The sequence below is a fragment of the Monodelphis domestica genome, chromosome 3, assembly GCF_027887165.1.
Source record: "Monodelphis domestica isolate mMonDom1 chromosome 3, mMonDom1.pri, whole genome shotgun sequence".
Classification (NCBI taxonomy): domain Eukaryota; kingdom Metazoa; phylum Chordata; class Mammalia; order Didelphimorphia; family Didelphidae; genus Monodelphis; species Monodelphis domestica.
In genome coordinates this window covers 97,685,623-97,696,281 of record NC_077229.1, presented here as the reverse complement: position 1 = coordinate 97,696,281, position 10,659 = coordinate 97,685,623, and the positions used below count along the sequence as shown (strand labels likewise).

The following is a 10,659-nucleotide window of genomic DNA, read 5'->3' as shown; positions in this document are numbered from 1 at the left end:
TCAGGGGTTAATGTTCTGGGAGATTTTAGATTAGCATCTCCCTATAATAATTGAAAAAGAGGACGTAATTGTTCTGTAGTAAGTTTAAGAAAAGGACGTATCCAATTAATATCCCCTAACATTTTTTGAAAATCATTCAAAGTTTGTAATTTATCCATCCGAATCTATATTTTCTGAGGCTTTATTTCACGAGGCCCAATTAGACTCCCTAAATAACTAATCTCTTCTCCTTTTTGAATTTTTTCTTCGGCTATTACAAGGTTAAATTCAGACAAATGTTGCCGAAGCACGGGAAATAGTGCTTCAAGTTGTTCTACAGTAGTTGCTGCCAAAAGAATACCATCCATATAATGAATCATCATGACTTTTGGATATTTACTTCTAATAGATCTGAGGGCTCGGTCTACATATTGTTGACACATAGTAGGGCTATTTTTCATTCCTTGAGGCAGGATTAGCCATTCATAACGATCCATGGGCTCTTGGAGATTAATGCTAGGGACCGAGAAGGCAAAATGCTTGCAGTCCTTTTCCTGCAGTGGAATAGTGTAAAAACAGTCTTTCAAATCTATAGCCCATATTTTCCAGTTAATAGGTATCCAAGAAAGCCCTGGCTGTAGGGCCCCCATCTCCTCCATGGACTCATTAACTTGGCGTAAATCAGTAAGCATATGCCACTTTCCAGATTTTTTCTGTATTACAAACACAGGAGAATTCCAGGGACTAGTACTTGGTTTAATATGTCCCTTTATTAATTGCTCTTGAACTATTTCTTTTAATGCTGAGAGCTTAGAAGCTGTAAGGGGCCATTGATCTACCCATATGGCCTATCATTTTTCCAGGTTAATGGAACGGCTCTCAGCTCTTCAACGGCCCCTATGAAAAATCCGTGCTAATAATGCACTTCATGCCTTGCAATATGTCTCTCCCCCAAAGCATGGTATCAAGTTTAGCATTGACTAACGGTGTAATTAGCCCTTGAAAATTCCCACAGCGCCAGGAGAGAGGGCTGGAAGTCTTTCCCATAGTGGTGACTCCCCCACACCTGTCACGGGAACTTCTACAATACTCCCTGACCATGGAATAGACTTGAAGTCAGACATACTGAGGACTGTAGTGTCCGCCCCAGAATCAACCAATCCATCAATAGAAATACTCTCTATTTCCACAATAAGCATAAGTCTGTGCTGACTAACTCTTTCAGTCCAGCACACAGTGGTATTTGATTTCACAAAGGCTAAGATATCTTGAATCACTATTAAAGTTCCAATAATATTTGTAAGAGTTAACTGTATTTTGGAGTCTTGCCACATTTCCTTAGTTATTTTTTCTGGCATGACATAAACATTACTAAGAGCAGAAAAGAATTCCCCAGCCATAGGTATTCCAATGCCCCAAACCTTAAGGTTTTCAAAAGGCAACAAGAGTACAGGTTTTTCAGGTCTTATAGGGAAGTCCTGCTCTTGACCGTTGTAAACCTTAAAATTTCTTAGACTTATAAATGTTGGAAATTTCACTATTGGGAAATTTCATACTTGAAAAATTTCCTATTGATAGTGGAACTCTATTGGAATGTGAACCCCATTGGCATGGGAGGTTCCTCCTCTTCCCTTCTTAAGATTACTTTAGGACAGAAACCTTTTGCTAAACAATGGAAAGGGCTTTGACCTATGCTTAAGCATAGAACAGGAATTTCTTTGAGTCATGATTGATTTTAGAATTGATACAATGGAGATTCTTGGAATGACAGAACCAGGTCTTGGAAATTGCAATCTCCACCCTACTCAGTCCTAACAGGATTTAGGAAGGGCTGCAGCATAGATCAAAATTTAATTATTCCAATCTCTACCCTACTCAGGGTAACAGGATTTAGGAAGGGCTGTAGCAAAAGATCAAGATTTAATTATTTGAGAATATGACCTTCAACAGACATGTGCAAAGCCACAGACCTCTGGGCGGTCCTGGGTTAAGCTAGAGCCACCATTGGCACAGGGAAAATGATGGACAGTGATTGGTAGATGTGAGAACTGAGGGGAGGGAACTTGGATGGTTTCCTTAAAGATAGAGGGGTCTGAGGACTGAGGGGTTGGTTGGAGAGTTTTGGCTCTGAGTGGTTGGAGAGGTGCTCTGAGAAGCTTGCTCTGAAGGAAGCTGGAGGTGGAGGCCCCTGAGACTGTTTCTCCATTTTGGTCACATGAGTAATAGGGACTGATCTCCTTTCTTTGCCCCAGCTATCTAAGGGCTTGGGCCTTTTGGCCCAGCCTAAACAGAAGGGGTATTTAAGCCCTATTCCCTTCTTTCCCCTTTCTCTCTCTCTCTCTCTCTCTCTCTCTCTCTCTCTCTCTCTCTCTCTCTCTCTCTCTCTCTCTCATTCCTTTCTTCCTACTGTTTGTAATTAAACTCTATAAAAGGTTGACAGCTGACTTGAGTTTTCATTTAGGAATTACATAGCTGAATTCCTTGGTGACCTTAAATTAATATATATCAATCTTTTAAAGTAATTTCCTTGTCACACCGTCTATCCCTGAAAAGGCTGATCGGTGGACCGAAAAGGAGCTTGATGTTTTTCCCAATCGAGAGAGGTCTAGTACATGGCAGGGAAGGCTCGGGGATTGTTTGTAGGGGCCTCCCGAAGGCCCCCCTGCCCGTTTCCCGACCTACAATCTCGGTTCCAGTGATATCCCATATAACCTTTCTGACATTTTTGAGAGGGCTTAGATTTAGTCCCTGACAATTTAGACCAACAATTTTTCTTCATGTGGCCTAATTTTCCACATCCATAGCATCTTATCTGACCTTTTCCCTGACTTTTCATAGCTTGTTTTACTGCTGCTCCCACCATGGCAACCTGAGTGCGAGCCTGATGACTCTGAGATTTTACCTCCAGAGTCTTAATAATCATATCCTCTAGAGTTGCAGAAGCTGGCAAATTAATTAACACTTGTCTATAATCAGGAGTAGCATTCTGCTTGACTATGTTTTTTATCAAATCCTCTAATCCTTGCACTGTTCCCAAAGTCTGTTCCACTGCCTTCTGTACTTCTGCCACATAATCCTCAAAAGCTTGATCAGACTTCTGCCTCAGTTTATTAAAATCCAACTTTGGGATCCCTTCCATGCCTTTATAGCTGCAGAGGCAATCACCACGTATAATTGAGGAATATACCCTATCTGATGTTGAGGGAATGGTTTGGCCCTTCTCCTATGAGTTGGTCCAATGTAGGGGCTCCTCCAGGCATCATAGTTTGTTCCATCTTAAACCTCTCCTGTTCTAATATCGCTTTCCAAATGGCTCTCCAGTGTACTGCCTGTCCCTGGGAGAGTGAAACACTTGCTACCTGTTTCCAATCATGAGGAGTAAGATTCTCAGCAGCTATAAGCTCCAATAAAGAAAGTGTATAGGCTGCTTGAGGACCGTATTTAGTACATGCCTCTTTTAATTCTTTCAAGACTTTCAATGGCATGGGAGTGAATCTCCTAGTCTGAGTGTTAACATCTTCCAATACCGGAAATAATTGTGCCTGTCCTGTGTTTAAGTCTCCTAATGCTTTTTCCAGCTCGGCTACTCTCAGAAACTTTCCCACCTGTCCTTGCCTCATTTCGCCACTAGATGTCACTGTTGGTTTATTTTTAAACACTGTTACAGTTTCAGGAAAATTTTCTTGGATTAGGGAGGGGTACAGCCTTGCCCCCGAAGCAAATGGCCGGACAAGAAATATTTTTTCTCTGATTACTGACCTCCCCACAAACTTCTCCTTCCTCATCTTCTTCCTCAACCTCCATTTGTAAAACAGCTTGCATTTTCTTATTAGCTTCTGGATCCTCAATACATGACTTTATGACATTGAAAATAACTGCATAATCCGGGGGTGGAGTTTCCCCCTCAGAACCAAACTTTGATCCTACACGTTCCCATTCCGAACTAGATATAATCTCTCCTTCAGGGAACCATGGTGCTAATTGTCTTACATAGCCTACGAATTTCTTTAACATCTTTTTCTGCACTTTAACTCCATGTGCTGTTAAGGCAGCTTGAATAAGGTGCTCAGCTTGCCACCCCCCCCCCCCCCCCCCGTCCTGTAAAATGACAGGAACTGAGTTTCCCATACCTCCTGAGAAATAACCAACAAAGAAAGGAGATAGAAAACATTATAGAACAGAGGAAACCCGTAAAGATGGATCTCTCTTGGCTCTGTCCCAAATTTGCTCTGCTTACCCAATCCAAGATATTGTCACAAAGCCCGTCACTCTGCATTATCCTTTGACTAGCAAAGGAATTGGGGTTACGAATGGCATTTATGTCCCTGTTCGGGCGCCAAACTGCAAGGCTCATCAAAAAGGTGGCCAACCTTTCATGACCTTGCCTGGGGTAATGAACATACAGAGTGACGAATGGACACTATATGAAAAAGCATAACGACCCTTTATTGAGTTCAAACAAAGCAATATATAGGTTAAGACCACAGGAAGATATGATGTTACCGCCCAGCAACAGCAGGAACCAATAATTGGGCAGATTCATAGGAATTCATGACATTACCTGCCAGGCACAGGGAAGAACCAAGAGGATTCCAAACAAAGACAGAGAAGCAACTTTCCCACAGACTCTCACAATTTCTCACAACCCTTATCAGTCCTCTGCTGGCTACTCCAACCTTACAGTTTCTTTCTCACAAACCTTATCAGTCCTCCCTCTGATGCTACTCCAACCTTGAGCACACAGCTGGGCAGGTCATACACAGTTCAACCCATGACCCTGACTATGCATCCCAAACAGAGAGAAGAGGAGGCTTAACCCTTACGGTTCTGCCTTTACGGCAATGCCTCGACTATAAGCTGCTCTGTGAGGGCTGGAGCCAGAATCTAACACTCTCTTGGGACCAAGAACAAGATACCATATTAATACTTTGGGGCCAGGCTTCAAGGTCCCTTGAATTTTCTATCCTTCTAGCCAAAGGACTATTTCCTGGCGTGGGAATTTGGTGGGAGAGGAGCTGAATTACAAACCTGGAGTGTTAAGGTCTGGGATTTCACCCACCACCAAGGAAGACCTGTGGACAATGCAAACAGGCAGAGAAAGGCCATTTATTGAACTGATACGCACATCAGTGGGAACCTCTGCCATCAGAGTTCCAAGTTGCTTCTGAGAGGCTGGACCTTAAGTACTCTCCAGCATGTATGGCCCCCCCTTCCAATCCCTTATCTGCTACATATGATTCTTGGAACATTGCTGGCATGTTTGGCTCCCCTCAGCCCTTATCGGTTACATACTATTCTTGGGACCTTGACAATTTTATGTTATTGGGGTCTTCCTGGCCTTTATCTGGTACCTACTACAGCTGGGGTTTGGCATGTTTATTGGGGTCTTCCTGGCCTTTATCTGGTACCTACTGCAGCTGCATGTTTATTGGGGTCTTCCTAACTTCCAAGGCTAGCCAGCTTGTTAAGGCTTTCCTGTATTTTCAAGGCTGGTCATTTTGGCTCCCTCATTCCCAACTTCTTTTTCTTTTAGGGGGCAGAGGGAAGGCCTGCCCACTGGGGCAGCTCGTGGCTCTTGGTAGTGGTTAGGGGTCGGTATTGTTGTCGAAGAGCCAAACCCTGAATGGCATCCAGCCGGTCTTTCACGAACCGAACACGGCGGTTAAAAACGCAGGGGCCAAATGTCAAGAGTAGGGTTAAGATTATGAGGGGTCCTATAAGGGACGTGACTAGGGAGAAGAATTGAAAAGGTGGGTGTACCAGGGGCCGGCAGTTTCCCTCTCCATTAGGGCTTCTAGACCCTCTCGTAGCTTGCTCAGGGAGTCCCTAATAATCCCTGAGTGGTTAACATAGAAGCAGCATTCTTCATCCAAGGCTGTACAGAGGCCCCCTCCTTAAGGAAGAGGAGGTCCTGCTTGGCATAGTAGGTCACTCGGGGTACTATTGTGAGGGGGTGCAGCAGGCAGTGAGGGAGCTAGGGGGTACACAGGGCTGAAGGCCAGAATGGGAGCACAGCCAGTGCGCTCCTGCGGGTGGGATAAGGTTTTTCCCGATTGAGGGATACTCTGTGACCAAGAGGTGAGGGAGAAAGTGAAGTAATGGAAGCGAGTGGGTCATGTATTCCTTTTGCTAGCTGACTTCCCACTGCTTCTGGTGAGTCGTGCCATCTGGCCAGCCCAGCCATCCATAGGGGAACCACACAGCCTCCCAGAGGGCCAGAATCTCAGGCCCCACCTGGTTCAGTGCCCCCTGCCATCCCATCCCCTCCCCTCTCCAAATATCTAAGGGAAAAAGGGCAGAGGTCCAGATCTTTTGTAGTTTCTTCAGTGCTGAGCATGGGTGTATAGCTGTCCCTATCTATGTGTAGGAGAGAGGGAGGGGAATAAGAGGGGGAGGGAAGGCTGCAGACAGTGTCTTTAGGGGCGTGTCCTCAGTGAATTCTAAAGTCCCAGGTCGGTGGAGAACTGCCTGGAGATCTGAAGGGTGTCCAGCCACTGCTTCCCTTGATTGGCAGACCGGTCACAAGGGGAAGTCAGCCCCTAAGAGAGAAGGGTACTGGGGCAAATAGCAGATAGGAACAGGACATTAATACAATAGCAATGAACATCACACATTTGCATTTGGGTATCTTAACCAACAGACTTCATCTTCAGAAATCATCTTCTCACAGGAACAGATCCCTTCCTGAGTTGTTTGCAGAGCTGGTATGTGATGTTTCTGTTAAAGAATATCCTATTGCAAAATACACATTAACTATAACATCTATAAACACTGGAGTAACAACATCTTACAGATGTATTTCCTTACCCAGAGGCTGGGGAAACCAAGAAGGCTGTGAGCTATCTTTCCAAGCTCAAGAACCAAACCGCAACTGTGGTAAATTAAGGCTACAAATACCTGCCATCTAGGAATAAACTCCACCTATTTCTCAAAGCATGTTCCTAACAATTTGAGAATTCCCAATTATTAGGGTTGTTTGAGGAAATGGAAACTTTAATATCACAATTTGCATTATGTGCTGATCCTGGGAATTGTCACAAAGGAAGAAGGCCCTGAAAGGGAACTATCTCCAAGTCACAAAAGACACACCAAGCCAGGCTGTCACTTGCCATTGTTGTTCCACTCGAGGATGGTCAGGAAAATTCAGTCCAAAGTGCACCTTGGGCTGCCTTCTCTATAGCCATCCTAGGACTTTTTCTCTCCTTAGAGCACTTGCCACTGGGTCCCAGAAGCCTTCTTTTTCCTTAAAAGACAAGTTTTCCCCCCATTTCAGCTGAGAGAAATTTTTGCTTATCAGCAATCCAGGAACAAATCTCCACACCCCCAAACAAGCCTTTAATATCCCTACAAGGCTGATCACGCAATTATCTTCATGTATTTACACATCACGGTGTAGTCACATGAGTGCTGGATTAAGTAGTTCCCTATAAATCAGGGCTGTATCATCTGGATCATATCCATCTGAAAGACTAAGACAAGGTCATGCAGGAATCACTTCAGGGTAACTGATCAGAGAAATGAAAGAATCCTGTGTGATTTTCCCACACACATTACTTTATATATTATCCCTAAGTTAAAGAGCCAATTATGAGAGCAAAACATTCATCTGTTCTCTTTCACCTTCTCTCCCTTTCTGCTCCTCCAAAACCCTCTGCTTAAAAGCAGAACACACCGTCCATCCTTCCTTTACAAACCCACATACTAAAGCTGTATGGACTCTAAATCAAAGTCCCCTTCTACCAAATTCAAACCCAACATACCTCCCCACTTTCTCTAACCTGCTTTTACCATCATAAGTCAAACAACCAGCCCCCTGGTATCACTTCAACTGCTAATCAGTAACCCCAAAGAATTCTGATTTAAAGGATGACATCATTGAACAGTCTTTAGCATAGAGCTCAACTATTATAAATTCAGTTCATAGTACAAATTGGGAGACTGAGGTAACAAACTATATGGTTGAGTCAGGTTTACAATAAGGTTTTGTTTCCATCCAAACAATACTTAAACACATTTTAGCAGCCACTCACATAACAATCATACATTTCTGAGCAAGCATTTTCACATATATGCCATTTTAACACCCTACCTATTCTTTGGCTATTGTTTGCCACATATATCCTTATACAGATCAAAATGTAATCAAAATATCAACCAACAATACCAGAACTCGTATGAGGTAACTTCATCAATTACAGATCACTCAACTCATTTTATCATTCTGGACCTGGAATGTTTGTAGTGAGATTCCACAGCGGCAAACAAGCTTTTTTTTTTTTTTGGTCAGCCAGGGCTGGCAATATTTGCTTGCTTGAGCACCTTAAACCCTCCGTTCCTACAATTAAGATATACTCATTTTTAAGTTCTATCACACAGCGGTTGTTAACTCTTTGAAGCCCCTGTGTCAGTTCATAATGTTATAAGCACTTCTTTCTCCTTCCTGGGTGCAAGGAAGGGGTTAAAGCTTCTGAGCAATTTTACCCCAAGGCTGCTAGCCTTGACTTAGATTTTATTACTTAGCAACCCTGGCCCATTCGTCTTCAACTGGCGACTAGCTTACTGCAATTTAACGTTTTGAATTTATCAAACCTCTTTCATAATAATTTACTCTCAGTGAATTTTAGTTTGAACTCCACAACTTCCAAATAAGTTTTTTTAGAACTTAAAGATTAAGTTCTTTAGCAATCTTTCAGTGTGTAACCAAACTGAAGTACAAAGCATTTAGATCCTACATTTTAGTTTTCTTTTAGCTCAAAATATTGCTACATAATTGATTAAATTCCAATTTATAATTTGTTGTGTCATAATATCAACTAGTATCTCTATTCATTACTCTCATTGAAATACTCTTCATAAAATGAATCCAGACACCCCAAAATCCAATTATTAACTTACATAGTTAGGTTATAAGATATGAAGTTGTTTCCTTTCACATGAACTTAATCACTTTTCCCTACTTAGCTACATGTTACCTGGCGTTCCAGCCTGACCTCTCTGATATACCTGAAGCGAGACTGTATTTAATCCTCATGAAAAGCTCTCTTGATTACAGGGCTGGTTCAATTTGTCTTGTTAAGGGCACACAGGCTGTATGTCATATACCCTTAACCTATTTAGTGGAAAACTTAATCCTCTTCATAATATAATGCATACATATTTAGCATTATTTCAGCATTTCTAATTTCCAGCATTTGGCATCTGAATACATACATGTTCATTTCCAAATTCCTTCCTATGCATTTTGCATTTTGCACATTTAAAAACAAGTCATATAACCTTGATCATTTAAAAATTTCCCCTTTTGTAAAAATATCAGTTTTTAGCCCTTATCTCATTAATCCCGTGCACAGATTAACTATTAAAAAAAACAAACAAAAAACTCTTTGTGTGTAATATAATTTCTTGCTGCTATTTCTGACAGCACATACATTAAAATAAATGTGATTTGAAGGATTCCCAAATTCAAATTCTAGAATAAGTTCTTTTCAACAACACAAGTTTCTCTGAATGACTTTTACATCTATAAAGTAGTCAGTACAATTTCTGTCCATACAGAATAAACTTTCCTCTCTGCATCAGACTTGCTATCAATCACATTTACAGAACTCTCAAATTCACTGAAATCATTATGCATTGCAAGGTTTAACAAAGCAAACTTCTAATCAGGAGTTTTGTTGTAATATATTACATTTGTACCATATCAAAATCATTAGCAATCCACCCAAGTTGAGGATTCGTTTTAAGAGAAAGTTTCTAACTGTGGAGTAAGAATCTCCCTTTTCTGCTCAGAATTTTCTCTCTTCCGCTCCCTTGGGGGACCCATCCAAAGGGAGAACGAGGGAAAAATCATCCAACGGACAATTGCACTCTCTCTCCCACCCTGAAGCCTGCTGCAGGAGCAGGCACAGTGTTACTTCATCATAGCCTGCCTGGTTGGAATGCAGGCAGAGGGAGAAGGGGTGCAAAATCTATTCTCCTTTGTGACCCTGCACCCCCCTTTTTTTCCCCATTAATCCAGCCAAAACAAAGACTCAAAGAACCCTATAGGACACCCTCTCCCACACATCCACATACCTGTGTCCAAATACAGAAAGACACACGAGACAAGCAGCAAAAGCCAGAAGACAAACAACAGAGACACAGACACGTAAACAGCTCTGATCCTGGGAGCTTATCTTAAGATCTCATTTCTTACTTGTAAGGACCTTTTGTAAAACCTCATTCTGCATCCTCCAGATCCAGGCTCCTCAGACTTCTCTCTCCCTACTCCTCCTTTTCAACTTCCCTTTTATTTTTTATGTGTTGTTTTCCCTAGTTTGATTGGATGTGATCTTTTTACTTGGATTTATATATCTGGTGCTTAGCACAGGTCTGATTACAGAATAAATGCTTGTGGACTTGTTTCCAAAGAGGCGTAGCTCACAGACCACATTAATGAAAGATTGAGAATCATTTGCCAGTGTCCTTCCTCAAATGTGATAGTCAGGACTGAACTCAATACTTAACACGGGAGGACCAAGCAGAGAAGTAGACAAGGGAAGCAGAGGACAGCATCCAGGCCCAGGTCCTATCTCCTTTTTATTGGTTCTTATTGACTTAATCTCTGTTTCTTCTATATCACAGAGTTTGCATTTTTCAGTATTTCTCCCAGTGTTTCTATATTAAATCCTGACTATGCTT

The 10,659-nt window shown here is 42.1% G+C and overlaps 1 long non-coding RNA gene across 1 annotated transcript; it reads right to left on the bottom strand.

Moving 5' to 3' along the window:
* Positions 1 to 4,404: 4,404 nt before the first annotated feature.
* On the bottom strand, positions 4,405 to 10,318 carry LOC130458299 (uncharacterized). The gene is made up of 2 exons (XR_008917431.1): positions 10,175 to 10,318; positions 4,405 to 6,534 (listed from the first exon to the last, which is right to left on the bottom strand). It is a non-coding gene; the product is annotated as an uncharacterized LOC130458299 (long non-coding RNA).
* Between the last annotated feature and the right edge of the window lie 341 nt (positions 10,319 to 10,659).